Below are 23,095 nucleotides of genomic sequence, written 5' to 3'. Positions count from 1 at the left end.
AACTTCACAAGGCAAATTGTCATTCTCATGTCTATAAAGTTTGTGATTATATAAGCTTTGACCATAAAACTATTTCTTTCACATCAGGTGATATTTATATTTCTTTCCTTTGGCTAGTATAAGCTCTTCCCTCTTTTCCTCTCATCCCTCCCTCCCATTGCTGCCCTTGAGTTGCTTAGTTTATTTTCATCAATGCCCAGTGAAGCTGATAGGCCCCTCTGCTGTATATTTTCCCATTTCCCTTTAATTCCTTGTCCTCCTATCTTCCCTCAGATGTGCATATATATATATATATATATATATATATGTGTGTGTGTGTGTGTGTGTGTATATATATATATATATATGTGTGTGTGTGTGTGTGTATATATATATATATATATATATATATATATATATATATATGGTCAAGAACGTGGAGTCATTCAGAAATTATATGACAAATTAAGATTAAGTAGATGTCCTTTCTTTGTTTCTTGAGTCCTATTTACTTTGGCATATCTCCTTGCATTTTGGATTTAACATCCACATATCAGGGAGACCATGTGTTGTTTGTCTCTCTGCTCTTGGTTTACCTCCCTCAAAAGGATTTGTTTTAGTTCCATTCATTTCCCTGTGAATGCCATTATTTTATCCTTTTCAATGGCTGAATAATATTCCATTATATATAGATATTACAACTTTCAGATCCATTCATATGTAGTGGGGCATCTGGGTTGTTTCCATGTGAAGCTTCTTCTAATGGCCTGAAGTTTCTCATTGGGCTTACACTTCGATTTCACAGGCAGTGAGCCATTATTTCCTCTTGTTCTCCCTGCTCACAGACCTGCAGCCTCATTGGCTGTCTTGCTAGTCCTTAGAAAGAAACTCCAAACTATTCCTGTTACTTCCTACATGATTCATTTCCCCTTCCTGTGTGTCTATATTGAACATACACTGTGATCACTTTCTCTAAAATGGAATCCATGTTGTTCTATATGCTTCTTGGTCTATATACTAGACAGTTTTCTGTTATTTTAAAAAATGCTTGAGATGATCAATTTATAAAGAGAACAAGCTTATTGAGATTTCAGTATTTTCATTGCTTTAAAATGTAGCAAGTCATTTCTAATGGCTGCATAATATTCCATTGTGTATAGATACCACAATTTTTGGATCCATTCATCTGTGGTGGGACATCTGGGTTGTTTCCATATCCTGGCTATTGTGAACAGTGCTGCAATAAATATGGAGGTGCATGTGACCTTGTATACTGGTTCCTGTTGTTCAGGATAGATGCCTAGAAGTGGTATGACTGGGTCATAAGGGAGGTCAATATTTAGCTTCCTGAGGACATCCTAGACTGCTTTCCAAAGTGGTTGTATAAGTGTACATGCCCACCAGCAGTGTAATAGGGTTCCTTTTTCTCCGCATCCCTCCAGCATTTGAATAATGGCATTTGCAGAGAAATGGATGGAGCTAGAAGAAATCATGTTGAGCGAGGTAAGCCAAGAGCAAAGAGACAAATGGTACATGGTCTCCCTGATAAGTGGCTGTTAAATCCAAAATGTTAGGTGATACGACAAAATTAACAGGACTTAGGAAACAAAGAACTTCCACTCATCTGGTTGAATCACTACTAAATAACCCCATGCTGCTGATCACATGTATGGTATATATGTGTACACCGGAGGGGAACCAGGAAGACGACACAGAACTAGAGGGAATCAGGGAAAAACATATAACAGCAGGACCCATCAGCTGCACTGGACATTGACCAACATGAACTAAGCAACTTAATGGCAGTGATGGGAGGGAGGGAACGAGTGGGAAACAGGGAACAGCTGATGCTATGCAAAACAAAAGAAATGTACATATCACCTAATGTGGAAGAAATAACTGTATTGCAAAGCTCATAGAACTCATAATGTTATAATCCATGATAGACAATTTGCTCCAGGAAAGTTAGAATGTGTTTGTGACTTTAACTGAGCATCACTATCCCACAATACTGTGAAATTTGGGAAATTATGTAACCTCTTAATCACAATAAAAAAATTTGAAAAAATGTAGCTAGTCTGAACCACATGGATGAGAACAAGTGGTGAAGCAGAGCAATTCACTCATGGTTCAGACATGAATGAGGACAATGAAGAGAACTGGGTCCCACTACTCCTTTTAAGCAACACATCTTCCAATGATCCAAAGACCTTCAAGTAGGCCCAACTGAGATAGCCTTAGATAGATAAGTGCAAAAATAAAAGCTATATTGCTCCTTGTATTGATCTCTGCATTTTTTCCACCTTCTTATAAAATGTGTGTCTTCTAGACTTCCACAGCTCCATACTCAGGGCCACCTGTAGTGCCTCTGCCTTGGATCAGGCTTGTGGATATTTCTTTCCTTTTTTTTTTAAATTTAATTTTATTTTATTTGTGAACATACTGTACAGAGGAGTTACAATTACATGGGCAGGATAATACGTACATTTCTTACCAAACATTGCAGCCTCCTCCTGTGTTTACCCTTCAAATCCCTTCCCAGCCTCCCCCCTCCCCCACAAGTGAAGTAAGCCAGGCCCAAAGAAACATAGGTCCCATGGTTTCCCTTATTTGTAATATCTAGTATATGTATGAGTCAAGCGGAAAAGGTCAGATAATGTGATGTCAGGAAAATGAACCCTTAGATGTGTATTTTAAGGTTTTTTTCTTTCATGCTTGAGTTTCTAACGCATTTATAAGATTATCTCTTTGTTGCTTTGTATGTCCCTCCCCCACAGTATAACCCCTGCTTTCACTATATTTGATGTCAGTATAACTTGTGGAGGAGATGGGGAAAAACCATTTCTTTCCTTTTGATAGGTAGGGGCAACAGCCTAATGTTAGCCAGTAATGGTTATGCAAATTTCACTACTCTTTGACGTCTTAAAATTAAGGGCAGGACATCTCTGAGGGGGAAATTGAGGTAGGCTAGACAGACATAGATATTAAAAAAGACAACGTGCATGATGAGTAGATGCTGATGCAAATGCAGAACTGTGTCATTATAGTCATATCACATGACCAAAAACTAACCAAACAAATAAACAGAAAATCATTCCAAACCATCTGGAACCAACATGGCTGATCAAGATGATTACTCATTCTCCTTTACTTCAGTGTGACAGCATCTCCATATTATTAACTTTGTAAAACAAGCTGTTCCGATTGGATGTCCAATACTATGACATATTAAAAAAATCCATAAAGACAACAAAGGAAATTCCCAAGACATTCCGAAATTCCCCATTATTACTAAGCTTTTTTTTTTTTTGAGGGGGGTGTTGTTTGTTTTCTTTTCTTTTGGTACGGGGGCTTGAAGTCAGGGCCTGTACACTGTCCCTGAGCTTCTTTTACTCAAGGCTAAAACTCTGCCACTTCCTGCCTTTTCTGAGTAGTTTACTGAGGATAAGAGTGTCATGGACTTTCCTGTCTGGGCTGGCTTTGAACTATGATCTTCAGATCTGATCCTCCTGAGAAACTAAGATATAGTCATGAACCACTGGTACCTGGCTTAGATTTTAAATCACAAGCAATCCTCCCATCCATTAAAGTTCCAAGTTCCTTAACTTGTCTCATCTTAGAATTCTTTCCTTGATGGTGACAAGAACCAGGAAATCCTTGATAGAGGACTCTGCTCATTGTCTCTCAAATCTCTCTGCCCTCATCACAGACACATTCTAGTAGTTCCACACCTGCCCAAATCTGTATTTTTTTGTTTTTTTTTTTTTGTTTTTTTTTAACAGGGGGGCCTTTAGAGGGGCCTTTAATCCCCAGACTGTAACATTGTGGTTCATTATACTCAGAAAACTCACTACCAAGCCAGGCACTGGTGGATGCCTATAATCCTAGGATGAGAATTAAGGATCATGGTTCAAAGCTAGCCAGGACATAAAAATCCATGAGACTGAGATATTTAACTAGCTATCAAAAAGCTGGAAACAGTGCTGTGGCTAGGAGTATTAGCCTTGAGCACAAAAGCTTAGGGATAGCACAGGTGCCCTTAGATCAAGCTCCAAGGACAGTGCAGAGACCCTTAGTTCAAGCCCTAGGACCAGCACATGTGCACACACACACACACACACACACACACACACACACACACACACACACACACACACATGCATAATCTCTCTATCTCTCTCCATCTAAAATCTATTTATTGTTTATTTGTTTATTGGTTATCTTCTCTTGGTGTACTACTGACTGCACATGTGAGGATATAACCTGCTTTTGTGGGTTCCCAGGATTCTAAATGTTCACCTTCTGTCTGGGGGAGTGAGCGAAAGGGTTGTTAGTGGGTGTGCACCAATCATGATGCATCTTCCAGAATTAAGGCATCCTACTCTACAATTCATCATTTTTCTGGGGAAAGAGGCTTAAACTAGAGTCAATTTATGAACCAAGTGCACTAAATGCATGACAGGAGAATGATTCATGCTTCATTAACACAGAATCATCAAGTCATTGCATAAGAACACAATTTCAAGAACTTGTTTACTATTTTCACTTCTCAGACCTACTGTAGATTGCAGACACAACATCTGGGTGTGTCACAGAAGTTCTAACTTATGCTTGTTTTTCACTGCTGGGCCACTTTGAAGCTCAACTCACTTCTCTGTCTGATAAAGCTTAATTTATTAAACTTTGATACTCAACCCAAAATGTCCATTTTATAACCCATCTTTCTGGATGATTATGGTTAGATTTACAACCAGGTCTTACTATATATTTCACTGTCTTGGTAGTATTTGCCTAGCCTTTTAAAATGTAAATCTCTTAAGGAATAGAGAGATAGGGAGGAGGGGAGATTGATTATGTCTTCCAAATGTCCTTAATGATTTATATTAAATAACTTAAAAATTGCAAATGAAATCTATGGACTTCCCTAATATTTTTGTCTCTGACACCATCTTACAACACCAGTTCTACAGCAGCAATATATTTTTCACTTAGATGATTAAAATTTGTGAACAAATCCCCTGAGTCCCTTTTCAAAGATAATGTAATATGCCATAGATTAAGTAAGACAGTTGTTCAGTTCAGTTTGCATATATGTACAAGTTCTTCATTATCATTTTGGAGCAGTTGCTATCTTAACTATTAATAAAATGTCTCTATAAACACCTTGTTGTGAAATGGAATTTTCTGGGTAAAAGATAACTTTCAGTCACATTTGAAAGAGGAATAATGATTTATTTAGCTGATGAATCTCTGTGTGTCACACCAGCCATTTGTTTTCAATTACTATCAACATGAATTTCATTTTTTCTACTGTCTGGAAGTTACTGATAATTTTCAAGACATTTTGTCCAGATCTAAGCAATAAGAATTTACTATAGATTGTGAATCAAAGAAGTACGCATAAATTAAACAAAATGCAACAAACTCATGAAGCTTAAATCTTAATCAACAGATATTGATCAAGGAATCTGAGAGCAACTGCAAACACAGCTTTAGATGTAAAATTTAACAAGCAATACTTCCTAATGATTTCTAAGTCTGTGAACTGAAAACTTGAATTATCTAGGTACATTTCCTGAGTTACTACATTTGCTCTAATTAATAAACGCAATTTTGTGCTTTGTTTTTCCAGAGAAGTATATTACCCACTACAGTTATTTTTCTTATGAGTAATTATGTGCATGTTTATCTTGTATTTTTAAAATAATGTTGAATAAAACATTGATTCAGTGTAAATTAAATTAAACTATATATCTGTTCTAAAAGAGAAAAAATCCTTATTAAATGCAAGTGCAACTTTTTCAACACAAATGGAAATCAGCACTAATTTCATTTTCAAAATGCCACTCTTTAACCAATATAATGCACTATCAATTTTAAGTACCAAGCAGGATGCTTTATAATTCTGCTCTCGGGAAGACACACAATTTCTCATTTTATCTCAACACAGTTAAGTTGTTTCACCAAATAATGTATGAACCCCTGATTAACCAGATGCCATTTTCCACTCTCTGTCCCAGATTAAAATGCAGTGATGTGTTCAATAGGGTACTTAAAATAATTGATAAGCCCCCCCCCCATTTTCTTCTAGATAGCCATTTTAGACACACCTTCCACTCCCACATAGAGGGCAAATGAAACAATGCAAGTTATTTGTGCATATCCCATTTAGAAAAGCAAGTTGGAATGAAAAGGTATTTGTTCTAACACATTCTTTTATGTAGAGTAATGAATACCACTGCTTCTGTCAATCCTTATTATATCCTTGACTTTCTCAATGTGATATTCTCTACATCTGTTTCTTTATGGTAGTGACTCTCATATTTTTATTGCTTTTAATTTATTTTAAAGGTGATGAACAGGGATGTTACAGTTATATAAGTAAGGTAATGAGTATGTTTCTTTTTAAACACTGTTACCACCACCACCACCCCTCATTTTCTCCCATTTACCACTCCACACTTCTCTCCCTTCTGAAGTTGTAAAGTTCATTTCCAACATAGTGTCTAGTGAGCATCATTGTTTCCTTACTTCATCCTTTGCCCTGCTGTTTCTGTGATTCCCCTTCTTTTCCACGGATCAGATAAGCTTATATATAAGACAAAGGGAACAGAAAACTAAAACAGAAAGAAAAAATAAAATAACTGCAGACAGGACATAATAAAAAACCTCTTATTTCCAATTCTTGGAGTTTATTATATATGGTCCTATGCACTTAGCAATTGGGCTATTGTGATCCCGCACTAAGAATATCATGGACATATTCTAGTTATTACAACAGAGGGAAAGCATCAAAACTATATTTCTTTGGCCCTGACTTGCTTCATTTAATATATTTTTCCAGTTCTTTGCATTTCCGTACGAATGGGGCAATATCATTCTTTCTGTTGGAAGCATAGAGCTCTAATGTGTATATATACCACATTTTTTTGATCCATTCATCTACTGTCAGCTTTTTGTTTAAATAGGGATAGAGCCGGACGCATTGCAACAATGAGATGTACAAATCGTTATATTGAAAAACGAACTTTATAACTTTGATGGGGGGGTGGGGGGGGATTGGGTAGGAGGAGAGGGGAGTATGGGAATGAATGGGAAGGGGAAATAAAGAGGAGGCAACAATGCTTGATAAGAAATGTACTCGTTATCTTGCCCATGTAATTGTAACTCCTCTGTACGGTATTCTCACAATAATTTTTTTTGATATGGCAGCAAATATTAGAATACGAAGTGTCTGAGATGAATGGCTCTTTGAAGGAAGTCTTGTTTACATTGTCTTAAGAAGAGGTATGTTTGAAAGGTAGTTTGCCTCATAATCTGTAAAACACATCATTTGCTATATACAGCTATGTTTCTTGCTCTTTACTAGACTCTCTTAATTGGAGTTGAATCAACTACTTAACTATTCATCACATTAGGAGAGTGGTTTCAGACTCCTGTAGTATCCCAATTATGAAAAAACAGCTTTCTCCAGACTATACTTTGCTAGCTGTCTCTGAACTACACTTAACATGGTGTTAGCTAAAGCCCTACTTCTTGTCTTCTATCACTAGGCATTTTTTAGAGTGATTTTGGACACTTTCCATACCTGTCCAGGCCAAAGTAATATGTGTCACATATTTTTCTTCCTGTGTTCATATCCTTGCCCATGGGTAAGTTGTACATCCTCACTCATGCTACATGTTACACGTCTATCACTAACCTGTTATCTGAGAGACCCTCCTACCCCAAAGCCATACCTATGGCTGTTCAAATACACTGGCTCCCTGTCACATGGCTTGGCCAGGTAAATATGAAGAGTAAATCAGATCTCTGGCCAAGGATGGAATTGTTTGTTCTACCCCCTAACACTCTAATGAGTCATTGTATTAATTGTAACTTTGTCACTTCCAATCACAATGTAAACCCAGAACAGACACTCTTCACTTATGAAGGTGATGTGAGATACATATCAATTCTTCAGTCTATTTTTTGTAAGCACATGGAAGACTCTTATTCCCACCAGCTCCTCCCTAAATGCATACTCTAAATCACCTGGATTACATAAAGGAATAGCTACTATTTCCACCTAGAGATAAAAGAAACAGAGCTATTGGACTTGGATTTAAATAGAGTAACATCCAGTTTATAACACAGCACTGGTAAAGCCCTACTTAAAATATATTTGTTTTAAAAACCATTCAACACTCTATTTTGCATTTCATTCTTTCTTTCACTGAGAACATTAACTAATTAATTTAATTAATTTATATATTTATTTATTTATTCATTTTTTTTATAGTCTGGGATTTGATCTCAGGGCCTGGGCACTGTCCCTGAACCTCTTTGTGCTCAACGCTAGTCCTCTACCACTTGAACTTCAGTACCACTTTTGGCTTTTTCTGAGTAGCTTATTGGAAATAAGAGTCTCATGGATTTTTCTTCCTGGGCTGGCTTTGAACTGCTATCCTCAGATCTCAGCCCCTAAGTAGCGAGGATTATAGGCATGATATTCTAGCACCCAGTGGTACTTTGTTTTTCTTTTGCATTTATATATATATATGTATGTATATATATATATATATATATATATATATATATATATATATATAACTTTATTGTAAAAATGCTGTATAGAGGGAGTAATGAGTACACTTCTTGCGGAACATTGTTCCCCCCTCCTTTGTTTTTCTCCTAGGATGCATTCCCTCTTTCACTGCCCCCACTCTTCTCCCTCCCCCGCCCTCCGCTAAAGTTGTAAAGATAATTTCCAACATGGTGTCTTGTGATTTATATTTTTTGAGACTAGTATTGCTAGGTAACTTAGGGTGGCTTTGAACTTGAAGTCTTCTTGTTTTAGTCTCTCAGAGTTGACATTTTAGACATATTTCATTATGTTTGGTTCACTGGGGATTGTTAATAGATGTAATAACTTATGTTAGGACAATATTTGGAATATCAAATTTTTACACAATGCTTCCCAAGATTATTAGCATAGGTATAATTGCTGTTTCATGGTGTCATACTGCTTGCTTTGAAAAGCATTATGCCTGCTTTCTGATTTTTCCATCCACCTTTTTATATTTTATTCATTTGCTTTTGCCAGAAGCACTTTCCATTTTAATGTATTGTCACCCACAGATGAGCCAGCCATGTTTGGCAGACTAGCTCACAACATAAACATACATTGGTCATAACTGAATGCCAGAGGACATCTCTTGAGAATATATGCATGTGCTTTTAAAAAGCAGAATTTTTGATATTTGATGGCTCATAGAGGCCTCTTGCCCAGGATGTGTGTTCCTGAAAATACCATGAGAATAGCATCAAGGCTAGAAAAACATTACCATTTGTTCCTAGTATTTTAATGGCACATCCTCATCAGCACAAAAACACAGACAGAACTCACTCAGGTGCACTGTTCCGTTCACAGAATAAAATACATTTTCTCTAATGGAAAATCTAAGACACTTAAGTATGCTTAGAGGAATCGGATATGCACAGTTGTTGGTGCATTGTGATTCCTACTCACATATTTTTCTTCTCAGGATAAACAAGGTAGCTGCTCATTTACTGCTTTGTACCTTAAAGTATCATGCATGACAGACTCAAAGACACAAAACATCGCTCTAATTTTTTTTATTCCCAGTTGCTTTTTATTCTTAAAAATAAATAATTAAAACAATTTCTCTGCCTAAGTGCTGTCTTTTGCTTCTCAAAAGACTGCTGGCATAAGATGTTAAATGACTATGGGAGTCAAAATTAGCAGGCTTGATGGCTAGAACTGAAGATACACAGGAGAGCAGCTGTGCTCTTATTTTGCCACCTTCCCACACAGAAGTTCTCAGCATGAGTCTGCTGGGATGACTTGCCTTTGATCTTTGACATGGACACAAAAAGAGACATTTTGCAGAATGATTTGGAATTTCATGTAAACTATATGAGATTGAATACCCGGTTTCAAAGACCTGCAGGAAATGATCTTCTGGGCCAGGCTCGTGGTTGGACATCAATACTCATGCTCTAAAAGAACAAAAACAAAAAAGACTCTGCTTCAAGATGCTTAGGTCAATCTCTCCAAGAAGAGAAAGAACAAACCTTTATTGTGCTGGAAACCAGAAATGGTTTCACTGAGCTTTAAAATAACTGTATTTTAAATCCAACGAAGAGTGCGTGAAAGAATGGGCTATTCTTTTTTTTTTACTTTTTTGAAAAATTAAGTATTTTATTGTGAAAATACTGTACAAAGGGGTTACAGTTACATGAGCAAGGTAATGAGTACATTTCTTATCCAGCATTGTTGCCTCCTCCTTTGTTTTTCCTTCCCTCCCACCTCCTTAGCTGTAACTGCCCCCCAAGCATCCTCCCCACCTAAATTGTAAAGTTCGTTTTTTGACATATCATTTTGTACATCTCATTGTTGCAATTCTATCTGCCATCTCAGGATGCAGCATTCTCTGATTGGGGGTCTTCTTTTAACATTTATAGTAGAAATCAATGAGAATCCTGTTTTCTCTTTGATAAAACAGATTGGTTGGTTGTTACTGCTAAGAACATATATAGAAACCTACAATTATATAAATAAGCAGATGCAAGATGCATTCAGGATACACAGAGGAAGGAAAGGAGGGAGAGAGCTTTGAGAGAGGGAGGAAAGAAAGAGGGATGACAAGGAAGGAGGAGAAAAGGAAAGATGGAAAGAAAAGCCCTGCACAAAAGAAAACAAAAGCTTATTGTCATATTATTCTTGTTTTTTCTAGAGTATACTTTATCATCAAAATTACAGACTATAGTGAGATACATACATAGTGCCTTCCTCAGAGGGAATCTATGTTTAAACAGAACCTATGAGTGCAGAGTCATTTTCTTCTTTAGCAAATTGGAGTTACCTACATGACTCTTCAGCTCTCTATGTCCAACATCAAGCATGCTGCCTGCCTGATCAGGTTAATACTTGCCTGCCTTCTACTTTCTCCTACCTTCTGAGATAGTGGGCAAAACCTTTCCCACCTTTTCCTTCTTTAGTATTCATCTCCAGCCACAGTGGCTGTTCTTCACTAGGGTTTTTAATGAGAGTATGATTTTTCTTATGTTGAGATAGAACAGCAGTGTTGAATATTTGCTTCCTCTCGTGGTCTAGATGGTAGTGTCCCATTGCTGCCCTCCCAGAATTCGTCTTTAATCTGATGGATAGCCTGTCCTAAAATGTACTTATCCTGCTTTGTTATGAGTTTTAAATTTTTCCATTACTAAAATAGCAAAAGGCAATGTAATCCAACACAACCACTGCTCACATTGTGGCGTTTCCTTCCAGTCACTTTTTTTTCCAAAAGTGCACTTATCTTTGACCCTGTTGATATTATAAATATTTTATTATCCATTATGACTTTGGGTGAAGGCCTTATTTGTATCACTGCACCTTGCTTGCATTTGGAGGTATTGGAGGTTGTATGGTAGGACAATAGGAGGACAAAGGCTTTGGAGTTATTCGGTCTTAAAATCTGATATGTGAATTGGATAAAATTTTAACTTCTTCCTGACTCACTTTTCTCTCCATTAAATGTAATTAAAATAACCAATTTCATATTGTGGCTTGAATGCCAACACTGGCCCATCATTATGCTCCATAGAAGCTAGTCACTGTAAACAAAAAAAAACCTATCTTATCTTTCCTTAACTATTTAGGATAAGGTCCAAATGATTGCAATCACCTAGGATACACATTCGTAAGTGTAGTGTATGTGAAATTATCTATTAATGAATATTATTTGGCACTCAAAAACACAACAATAAGTACAATGTTTCCTCTAATAGAAATGTTTGACTTGCATATCAAACAGTTTATCTAATCTCAAAAATATTTTTTCTAATGTTATTTTTATGCTAGTTCTTAGGCATCAACTCAGGACCTGATGCTCTTACTTAGCACTTTCCTTTATGGCTGGTAGTTTACCACTTGAGCTATGCCTCCAGTCCTGATTTTTTCTTGTTAATTGGCAGGTGAAGTCTAGTGAGCTTTTCTGCATGAACTGCTCTTGGCACATAATCCTACAGATCTAAGCATCCTGAGTAGCCAGGTTAAAAAATGATTCACCAACACAAAGCTCTTCTGTCACTGTCAATGGTCTCTCTATTTAACTGTGACTCATATTAATGCCTTCAAAAGTAAAGCAAATCATCATAAAATTTTCATTTTTACTAGATGTGTTTTCAGAAAAGGATGATTTTATTTCCTTCAAAAAACTGCATCATAACTAGTTGTCTATCAACTTTGGGACAAGAGCATTTTGTGGTGTTTGATGAGTTTTCCTTAATAGCACAGTAAAACACATCCATTAATTTAGCAAGCATTTATTGATTGCTATGTATCGTAGAATACCCTGGTAGGCAATAAGGTAAATACAAAATCGCTGGAAGATACTTTTCAGACAGACCTGATTAAAACACAAATTGATAAGTAGTTTAGTTCACTTGTGTCCAAAAGGGACACATTTATATTAAAAACTATAAATGATTATAATGAAAATAGTTTGAGCCTTGAAGTCAAGTAAGCAAAGCTTTATGTTACCAATTAAGAGATGCATTTTAGAAGCAGCTCACTTATCTCCAGGCAACATAGCCCTCTGCAAAGAGAGCTTTACATAATAGATACTTCATAATGTCTAATAAAGTCCTTGGCATTAACTAAATACTCCGTTGCTGCTATATTTATTTTTCTTCAATTTTTTCTCTATTGATCACACTCCTTATAGAGTTGTGGGTTTCTTTTTTGTGTGTGAATATTAAAAGAGAAAATGTATTTAAATTAATTCCCACACTTACCAGATCTTGAAGTCTAGTGAGCAATCAGTGTTAGTTCAGTTACTTAGTCATTACTTTCCTAAAGATAAACATTCTTGATCAATTTTTCTTTATAAGTATTACTCATGAATATGTCTATAATGTATGATTTATAATTACATACTGGCATTGAGGAACTCAAAGGAAAGCATTCATAATTTGTATACTAGTTTTTATATTTTAGTATCCAAGAAACGTTGCACTGTACTGAACTCTGGCCCTGGGCACTATCCCTCAGCTCTTCAGCTCAAGGCCAGCACTCTACCACTTGAGCCACAGCACCATTTCCGTTTTCTGGTGGTTAATTGGAGATAAGAGTCTCATGGACTTTCCTTGCCCAGGCTGACTTTGAACTGTAATCCTCAGATCTCATTCTCCTGAGGAACTAGAATTATAGGCATGAGCCTTGGGTGCCTGGATTGTATATTTGTTTTTGTGGAAGTCATATTAGGATATTCTTTTAAATAAAGATCATAGCTTGCATACTCTGAATCCATTTTGAATCTGTCTACAAATCTGTTCTTGTGGAAAGGTTTAATGAGGGCTTTTTTCAACACTTCTGATTTTCTACTTGTTTTATGAGATATACATAAATGTTACTAGTAGTTTCAGTTGTGAGTTAACGAATATCCAAGCTTGCATACCAATTCTCCAATTGACCATTGACTATACAGTTACATCTACAAAATTTCAAATTCTCCAAATACCATACAGTAAAGTAAAACCTTTATGCCTCGATTTCTCCTAACTACATAAGCATCATTAACATGTCTGTCAATATACCTGTATGATTTGATTATAGTTTATTTGTTTCAACTCTGTAGTCATTTACATTGGCTTTGCTATTTAATCCATACTTATTACCCACTAATCATAATTATATTCTTTTATTTATTTGTAGTTTTGGTGGTACTAAGGTTTGAACCTATCATACTTGGTATGTAAGTGATCTTTATTTGAGTCATAGTGCCAAGCCCTTTTAAGCTTATTTTCTGGGTGGATTCTTTTGTTTACTGTGGCCCAAGACAGCAGTCCTCCTACGTTTGCCCCCCCATAGATCCAAAATTACAGGGACACTTTGAGTTATTTGTGGAGTTAGAGAGTATCACTAACTTGTTGCCTGGATTGCCTTTGAACCATTATACTCCTGTTCTCCAGTCTCATGTAGTTCATATGTGGGTGTACAATAGCTAGCCAATTATAGACACATGGAATAAGCACAAGTTGAATCAAGTATTAACATGCATAGAGGACATATAGTATTCCAACCACTAAGAACAAGAGCTTTAGTAAAATTTGCTCTTCATTGCTAGGAGTTGTCAGAGCAGCCATCTGGAGATGCTTTCTCCTTACTATTGAACCACAGAGCACCTGCACCTTTTCCTCTAGGTTGGGATTCTCATATAGTTACATCTTTCTTTTAAAAAAGATATTGTTATTGTAAAGGTGATGTATAAAGGAGTTCAGATTATGTAAGTCAGATAAATAGCACATTGCTAAAGAAAAAAAAGAGTACATTTCTTCTTGGACAATGTCACCCCTTCCTTTGCTTTCTCTCATTTCTTCCTTCCATCCCTACCCACAAGTTGTATACTTCTTTTTCAGCATAGTGGCAAGTGAATACCATTGTTGCATTTGTTTGCCCTATGTCCCTGGATTTCTTTTTTATTATTATTAATAAGTTTTTTTATTGTGAAAATACCATATGGAGGTATTACATGAGGAAGGTAATGATTACATTTCTTATCAAACATTGTTGTCTCCTCCTTTGTTTTCCCTTCCCATACCTGCCCTCCCATCTCCCCCGCATCCACACCAAAGTTGTAAAGTTTGTTTTTCGACATAGCATCTTGTACATCTCATTGTTGCAATGGGTCCACCTGTATCCCTATTTAAACAATTTATTTTTTCCCTTCCCCTCCACAAATTATACCAACATCAAATACAGTGAAAACAGGGGTTATACCATGGGGGAGGGACATACAAAGCAACAAAGAAATCATCTTATAAATATGTTGGAAACAATAGCAAGAAAGAAAAACCATTTGAGTCCATAGCTTGGGGTTCATTTCACCTAACATCAACTTATCTGACCTTTTCTGCTTCTCCCACACTTATACTAGTTATTACAAATAAGGAAAACCATGGGACCTATGTTTCTTTGGGCCTGGCTTACTTCACTTAATTGAGATACCACCTCACCCCAGTTAGAATGGCTATCATCCAGAACTTTAACAACAACAGATGCTGGAGGGGATGGCCAGAAGGGAAGCCTACTGCCTTGTTGATGGGAATGTAAACTTGTTCAACCACTTTGGAAAGTAGTATGGAGGTTCCTCAAAAGATTCCACATAGAGCACCCCAATGACCCAGCAATCCTACTTTTGGGCATTTACCAAAATGATCATAATCAAAGTCATACTAAGGCTACCAGCAGAACTATATTTATTGCGGCATTATTTATCATAGCCAAGATATGGAACCAACCCAGATGCCCCTCAGTAGATGAATGGATCAAGAAAATGTAGTGTATATACACAATGGAATTCAATGCCTACATCAGAAAGAATGACTGATAAATGAACAAACAAAAGGAATAGAAAACAAAAGCAGTAACAAAGCCAAATCTTGTTTCTACTTCCTGGATTCATTTCAATATATGATCAATTGCACATAGGCATTGCACCTTTGTGTTCCTCTCCTAAAACTAGTCTCCTTTGTTTTATCTTTCTAATGCAGAAATTATTTTCCCTGTATTGCAAAGTTTGAGGGATAGATGGTGCTTGCTCAGTTCAGTTCCTGTAATAACTATGGGGTCTCTTAAACAACTGGGCATAATGGGGCTGAGAAGGTAGCTCAGTGGTAGAGTGCTTGCCTTGCATGCGTAAGGCCCTGGGTTCAATTCTTCAGCACTGCATTAGCAGAAAAGGCTGGAAGTGGCACTGTGGCTAGCCTTGAGCTGAAGAGCTGAGGGACAGCATCCAGACTCAGAGGTCAGGCTCCACATCCGACAATAAACAAGAACAACAACAAAAAAAACCTGGGCATGAATGCTCAGGACATCTTTCTATACAATATTGCATAGACTTACACAGCTTGGACAAAGAAAGTTACTTTTCATTTTTGGCTGTAGGTATGGATTCAAGAATGAGCAATGATTATCTCTGAGTAAGTTCTTAGTTATAAGTCAATGATAGGAAAAGGAAAGGATTTACACATATACAAATAAACCACACATAAGGTTAAGGGGGAATCAGTGGGGTTTAATATTTTCTAAAAGGCCCATCAAGAGATTCTCAAAATGTGCAAGTAGGTTTTTTAGCCCAGAATTCTCTGAAGCTTCTGTTAAATTTTTGTTTGCTTTGCTTTTTTTGCTATCATTTGTTATTGCTATTATTTAAGTTTTGCTTAGTTTTAAATTGATCTTCATAGATATTAGAATGGAGTGTTGACTGAGAAACTACATCTCATTTGAGTTGTTTACTTTTCTACTACTTCCCAATTAGTTCATTGTCAGGAATGGTCTCCATTACTCATATGCAAGTACTTATTTACAATAATTAGCAGTATTCATTACTTACAAGAATACTTCCTCATTGGTACAACCTCAAGAGACATTTGCCATTGGTGTAACTGAATGGAAAACTCCAAGATAACATCAGTATGGGGACAAAAGCATTTTCACTAAAGAAGATATAAGACATATTGATTAGAGGAACTTTCTGGTGAGGATTTAAAAGATCCTGGGGACACTTACTACAGTAGAAGTAAGAAAAAGTACAAAAATAGCAAAAAGAGTCAGTAGCAATGTGATCAGAGCGTTATTAAGACAGCAGAACGGGGCTGGGAAGGTAGGTCAGTAGTAATGTGCTTGCCTCACATGCATGAGGCCCTGGGTTTGATTCCTCAGCACCACATAAACCAAAAAAGCCGGAAGTGGCACTGTGGCTCAAGTTGTAGAGTTCTAGCCTTGAACTGAAGAGCTAAGGGACAGTGCCCAGGCCCAGAGTTCAAGTCCCACGACTGACAAAAAAAAAAAAAAAAGAAAGACAGCAGAACAGGTAGAAGTCAGAGGATAATTGGAGGTGCAGGATAAAGAATGAAGGTACAGAGAAACATTTCAAGTCCACCGTCTCAGCTAAGAACATGAAATGCACAAAAGGATAGTGGTACCCAATGGTGGGGTACAATGACAAAAAGAAGTAGTTCACTTGTGGGAAAAGTCATGAGTGTGACATTCAAGAAGAAAGGCAGTCATTGATGAACGGAGTCAGTTTTGAGAAGGAAATGTGAAAAGAGATCAAAATGGAAAGTTGAGGGTGGATGGATGGAGAATACAAATTTAATGGGGATTCAGAGGTTAGCAACGAGAAATGAACCATCTGAGCTCTCACAAAACTCAAAGAGGACTATTTCACAGATGCTGAGAAGAAAATAAGAATTTTCAGGAATAGGCCTCAGACCATAGGTACCAGACCATTAAAATCAGAAAGATGTTCAATATATTCAGCCATTTTAAGTCATTGTGATGTTGTGATGTATGAAGTTTTGGGAGAATGACAGGAGCTGAAAGGCTGAGGAAAAGCCAGAACATGTCTAGAAAATGGACTAGATGCAAGTGAATCTTGACGAACAAGGGGATTTGGGCTAAGATACTTACTATAAGAGAAAGGATTACTGGATTGTCTGTGGAAATAAAGCTCTGTTTGGATGGAAAATTAATAGGAAAGATGGGTGGTGGGGTCCATACAGTGTAATGAGAGAGAGAGAGAGAGAGAGAGAGAGAGAGAGAGAGAGAGAGAGAGAGAGAGAGAGAGAGAGAGAGAGAGAGAGACAGAGACAGAGACAGAGACAGAGACAGAGACAGAGAGACAGAGAGACAGAGAGACAGAGAGACAGAGAGACAGAGACAGAGAGACAGAGAGACAGAGAGACAGAGATAGAGAGATTGAAGGTATCCCTCAAGAAAAGAGGAAATATTGTATTCAGAAGGAAGGAGGTCTGTCATCCCAATGTAGAAATATAGGTGATACCTAGGTTAAGGTGTCTCAAACTTTAAAGATGGAATTTGTTTAAATGCAGGCTCTGACTCACTGCTTAAGATTGTATCTGCAGTTCTGCCTTTCCATTTCTAGCAAGTTTCTATCAAGATACACATTCCTGGTTCCCTAACGTAGGGATGAGGACACAAAAGACAGTAGGATCTCTCAGACAACGTAGGTTATCAAATTCACCAGAATACGGTATGAAAACATAATCTGTGATAGTTTGGCACAGCAAGAATTTCAGAAAAGAAACAGGCTTTACCAATTATTCAACAATTCCTTTCTTCTTTCCTTTTTTACTTCCTTCCTTTTTCCTTCTTTCCTTCTCTTTCTTTCTCCCTTCATTTCTGTTTCTCTCCATCTCTTTTTTATTCTTCTCTTTATTTTTTCAATTCCCTACCCTCTGTCTTTCATTTTTTTCTTTTTTTTGTTATTTCTGAGACAAGGTCTCACTATATTGCCAAGGTTGACCATGAATTTATGAATCTGAACTAATGATCCTCCTAGTTCAGTCTCCCATGTATCTGGGATTGCTAGCCTCAAATAGTTGATATTTTCTCTATGTATGTATTAAATTCTTATTTAACTTACATACATCTCTTGTTTGTAGAGCATGGAATAAGTAAGGCATATTAAGTTTGCTCCTGGGAGTTTTAGGGTATTATAATATGTATGAGAAAACATAAACCAAATTCTCTTTATAAATATATTGAAAGGTAAGTACTTCAAAAATAAATAAAGGCCAAAATCTTTTAGACATGAGAGATAGACAGCTCTTATATTCTGTGGATGGAAACTTCAGGAAAGATATTCAACTTGTCATTCATTTTGAAATTGAAGTGCATTATCATCCACCACCTCACATTCATCTTTAAAAGAGGACATGACAGATGTAAAGTTTCTATCAATTTGCCAATAGTAGAGGAAAAAATGAGGTTGCAGTTTGAATTGAAGCAATCCTATCTCTCTGAGACTTTTCCACAGTGGAGACCCTACAAAGCATGAGTTTGAAATAATGTGGTCCTGACAGAAGAGAAAAAGCAAGGAGCAAGTGTGAAAAAGAGGGAAACATTGTTAGACGTTTAGATCTGGTGTCCTATTGAGTATTCACTCATGGTTATATGAATGTGGGACAGTCTCCATTTTGCTGTCAGTTTAATATCATAGCTAAAGAATGATGCTTTGTAAGCACCAGCCTTTTGTTCTATGGTTGTTGTATGAATAACATGCTCATTACCATTCAAGTACTTTGGAGCCTGAAGATTCTTGCAAGGAAAATTCCAGGTTCATTATAAATTTACTAAGAAAGGAATTAATGTAAAACCATAGTATGAACTTCCCTTGCCTAAGTAATCATGTACAAAATAATATTCTGTGGAATTCTATTAGAAAAGGATACCAAATGGAGCTTTATGCTAACAAGAATTTGCAGAATGTCATGTACTAACACCTCCTCTTCATTATCCATAAGAAGAAATGTTCATTTTAGTGGCTGTGCAAAAGGACTGCAGTAAATCAATCTGGATAACTTGTTTAAGTCATTTTTCTAAGACGTTTGCTTTGTTTTTAAGACATGCAATATTTGGTACCATAGAAACTGCTACTGCATTAGGGTCTTAGTTTTCCCTAGGGGAAAATAGTTATTGTAAAGATTAAACTATTTGCTATCGTGAGTTTTGTGCAATTTTAATTAAGGAAAACAGTCATTATTTCATGAAGGTAAGGAAATTATTAACTCACGATATACATACTTTGATGCCTCAACAAAATAAGATATTCTGGGTTGAAATGGAAGTCAAGATGGCTAACAGAATAATAAAAATATGGAGGAGGAAATAGTTTAGAGTTCAGGTGTGTTTAGGGGACAATGAAAAAAAATCAATATGCCTGAAGAGGGAGGTTTTGATTCAGTGAAAATCAATTGAAGAAGGCTGATTATAAAGACCCTTGCAATTTGGGTTAGTTTCTATGAAGATTGAAGTCTGAATTAATTGCATCCAGAGGAGAATGCACAGAGATTGTGTTTAGCATTCTGACTGTACCATTTCTTAATTTTTCTATTTTCTTTTATTCCATTCTTTCTCTGTTTTGAAATATATCATAATCATCTCATGAAAAAAATGTCTAACATTGATAATTTAAACATAGGAAATTTAAAGTCATCCTTATAACATTAAGCAACTATAATGAGTTGACTTTGGGAGTATATCCTTCGCCCCTTTTCCCTGTATAGCCACATGTTTATACACAAATTTTAAAAAGTCAGCTCACACTATGGTTGTTTGGTTCTATACCTGCACTTACAGCAAATGAAAGACACTTAAGTGAACACAAATTTGCATGGCAGGATCAAAGATGCAGGCTTTCACACAGATGGCATTACAACTTAAATATATAGAATGTCTTTATTCCACAAAGAAATGTTCTTCCTTCCTGTTAGTGCCTCTTTTATTTAAAATTTACATCCATCTTGTTCTAGTTTTAATCATGCCACCTTTAATGGAAATTTTTTAATGTATTTTTCAAGTCTAACATTGGGAAAGCAGTAGAGATTGAGGCCTAAGTGGGAAAGAGGCAGAGGAAGAGGTGGGGACAGATCTAAAAGGAGAGCCTGTCTCTCTTTAGGAGGTCCCTTCATTGCTCATGACAGTAGCTGCAGCTGGACAAAATTAGCAACTGAGAGGGCAAATCCTACAGCTTTTCAAGAGAAGAGCGGTACCTAGAACTTAAGTGATGATAATGGTTTTTGTAGTTTTTTGTTTTATTTCCCAATTTCTTGAATATATTAGGCAAGCAATCTACCTTCAAGCTACACTGCAAACTTCCCTCACCCCCTACTTGAAGGAATTAGACATGTTAAAATCAAGAAATTCAGAATTCCATAGGTGAAAGAGAACTTATATCGGACACCTGGTTTTTGCCATTTGCTTATAGCTATGTACAAAACAATAACAACACACAACAGCAGTAAGTTTGCTAATTCTACAATAATGAGATGGTATTGTGGTACACCCTGTCTAGTAGAAAAACTTCAAGCCCCTGCATAATAAGCATTTTCACTTACTAGAACTTCCTACCTTCTAAATGTGACTGGATAGAATATTTACATTTGTATTAGCATATTATAAATCTTTCATTGTAAAAAATGCATTTGGAAATCCTATAGACTTTCAAAACCATGCCAGCTGAAAGTACATTCTGTTGATTTGAATAGGTATTTACCCACTGGAGGAAGATCTATTCCCAAATGCTCTCAGGTTATTTTAAAAAACTCCCTGTTGAATATTGATGCCTCTTTTTGGCTTTTCAAAGGTAGAACAAAGCTGTCTGTGTCTGTGTTGAACCTTGGAATCACAGTGAGAAATTAGCATGATGCCTATAATCAGGGGAAGGTTAGAGTAGAAAAAGAGGCACATACATGTCTGGAACATAGAAGGAATAAAACAGTAAGAACAAAAAGTATCTCTGAACTTGAAGTGTAAAAACAACAACAACAACAACACACACACATACACACACACACACACACATATATATATATACATAACTATATATAAACTATATATAACTATAAACACACACACATACAATATAACCTCCTCTTCAAAGATTTCTCTTACATGAAAGTTCTTGTATCTATTTATATCATTATTGTTGCTCTACATGATTATATGTCAACTATTTTAGATAAAAAAATCAAAGCATCCACATTCCATTCCAAAGACTGCCTGAACATAGAAAATGCAAAATAACTTGGAATATGTGCAGTGTTCTATAATTTTTGTCAGTAGCAATTATGGTATAGGCTAGAGCAGAATTATGTGAGAGAGAAATATTCAATGAACAGATACCTTTCAACAAAACTGTATATACATGAGATTCTGTCACTGTCCCTGAGGGTTGGTTTCCAAGATCCCTCATAATGAGCAACATTGCCAATGCTCCTGACCATGACATAGGCATTGTACTTCTGTGTCACCTGTGTTATTCTTCTATTTATTTTAAATGGTTTTCAATATGAAAATCAGTGGCAGAGATAAGTAAATTTGTATTGAGGAAAAGCAATATATACTAAAATGTAGAAAAATAATGACAAAAAATCTATGGAATTTTGTGATATTTGTAATATTTCATATAAATAAAACTTTTTACAACTATTTTTAAAGATTGGTTAAGTACATGAACACAGAATGCACAGATAAAGAAGACCATCTGTAAATGGCCAGGTGAGATATATATACATAATGTGAATTATGAAACAGGTATCTGTTATTAAAACTAATGGAGTGGCTTATTAAAAATGTAATTTATCTTATATAGGGATACAAGTGGTTTTATCTTTTTTGCTGTTGTTTTTAATGTATTTATAATGTACCATGTGATGTTTTTGTTTCTTTTATATGCTCTTCCCCCATGGTACATAACCCCTGTTTTCACTGTATTTGATTCCAGTGCCCTGAATCTTATATATACATTTTTGTAATTTGGGGAGGGGAAGGGAAATAACAAAATATTGAAATAAGGATACTTGTTGACCCATTGTAACAATGAGATGTACAAGATACTATGTTGAAAACGAATTTTACAACTTCAGGATGCAGGAGGGAGGAGTTGGGAAGAGAAAGAATGGTAGGGGAAAAACAAAGGCAGAGGTAACAGTGCTCAATAAGAAATGTACTCATTACCTTACTCATGTAAATGTAACCCCTCTGTATAGAATCTTTACAATAAATTGTATACAAAAATATAATTTAAACATATTTTAATTAAATAGCCATCTATTAAACTTTGATAAATTTTGTCACTATTTGAGGAAATAAAAAGATACTTTTTAACATTGTATAACTGGATTCCACTTTTTAATCTCAAGTTTATATTTCAGAGAGTTATTTGACTTCTGTCAAATTGAAAATACTATTTTTCCTTCACAGTGGAAAGAATATCAATGGGTCAGGTTATAAAGCCCCAGCTTAAGCCATGCTTTTTGCAATTTACCTTACTTTTTCTTTACTTAGAATTAATAGGTCATGATTAGTATTTGATGCCTAGGGAGGTTAATAAGATAAAATAGGAAACTATGTGTATCTCTCCAAAATATATTTGTTCTGATATTTTCTGATCTACTTGTAATATTTGAAACTAGACCTTTGAATTAACCCTTTTCTAGCAATGCATAATTATTGTTTATTTTTAAATTTAATTTAATTTTATTGTAAGGGTGATGACAGAGAGGTTACAGTTACATAAGTAAG

General features: G+C 36.0%; 1 protein-coding gene and 1 pseudogene across 1 annotated transcript in view; one reads left to right on the top strand and one right to left on the bottom strand.

Annotated features, from left to right (window-relative positions):
* Window positions 1–23,095, bottom strand: part of Dpp10 (dipeptidyl peptidase like 10) — a 1,479,312-nt gene that overhangs the window by 704,667 nt on the left and 751,550 nt on the right. The gene's annotated exons all lie outside the window — the stretch shown is intronic.
* LOC138809780 (large ribosomal subunit protein uL14-like) overlaps window positions 1,432–23,095 on the top strand; it is a 98,042-nt pseudogene continuing 76,378 nt past the window's right edge.

The sequence above is a fragment of the Dipodomys merriami genome, unplaced genomic scaffold (assembly GCF_024711535.1).
Source record: "Dipodomys merriami isolate MVZ:Mamm:240054 unplaced genomic scaffold, mDipMer1.0.p SCAF_1, whole genome shotgun sequence".
Classification (NCBI taxonomy): Eukaryota; Metazoa; Chordata; class Mammalia; order Rodentia; family Heteromyidae; genus Dipodomys; species Dipodomys merriami.
Note: the sequence above shows the minus strand (reverse complement) of the source record. Positions and strands in the feature narration are given on the sequence as shown.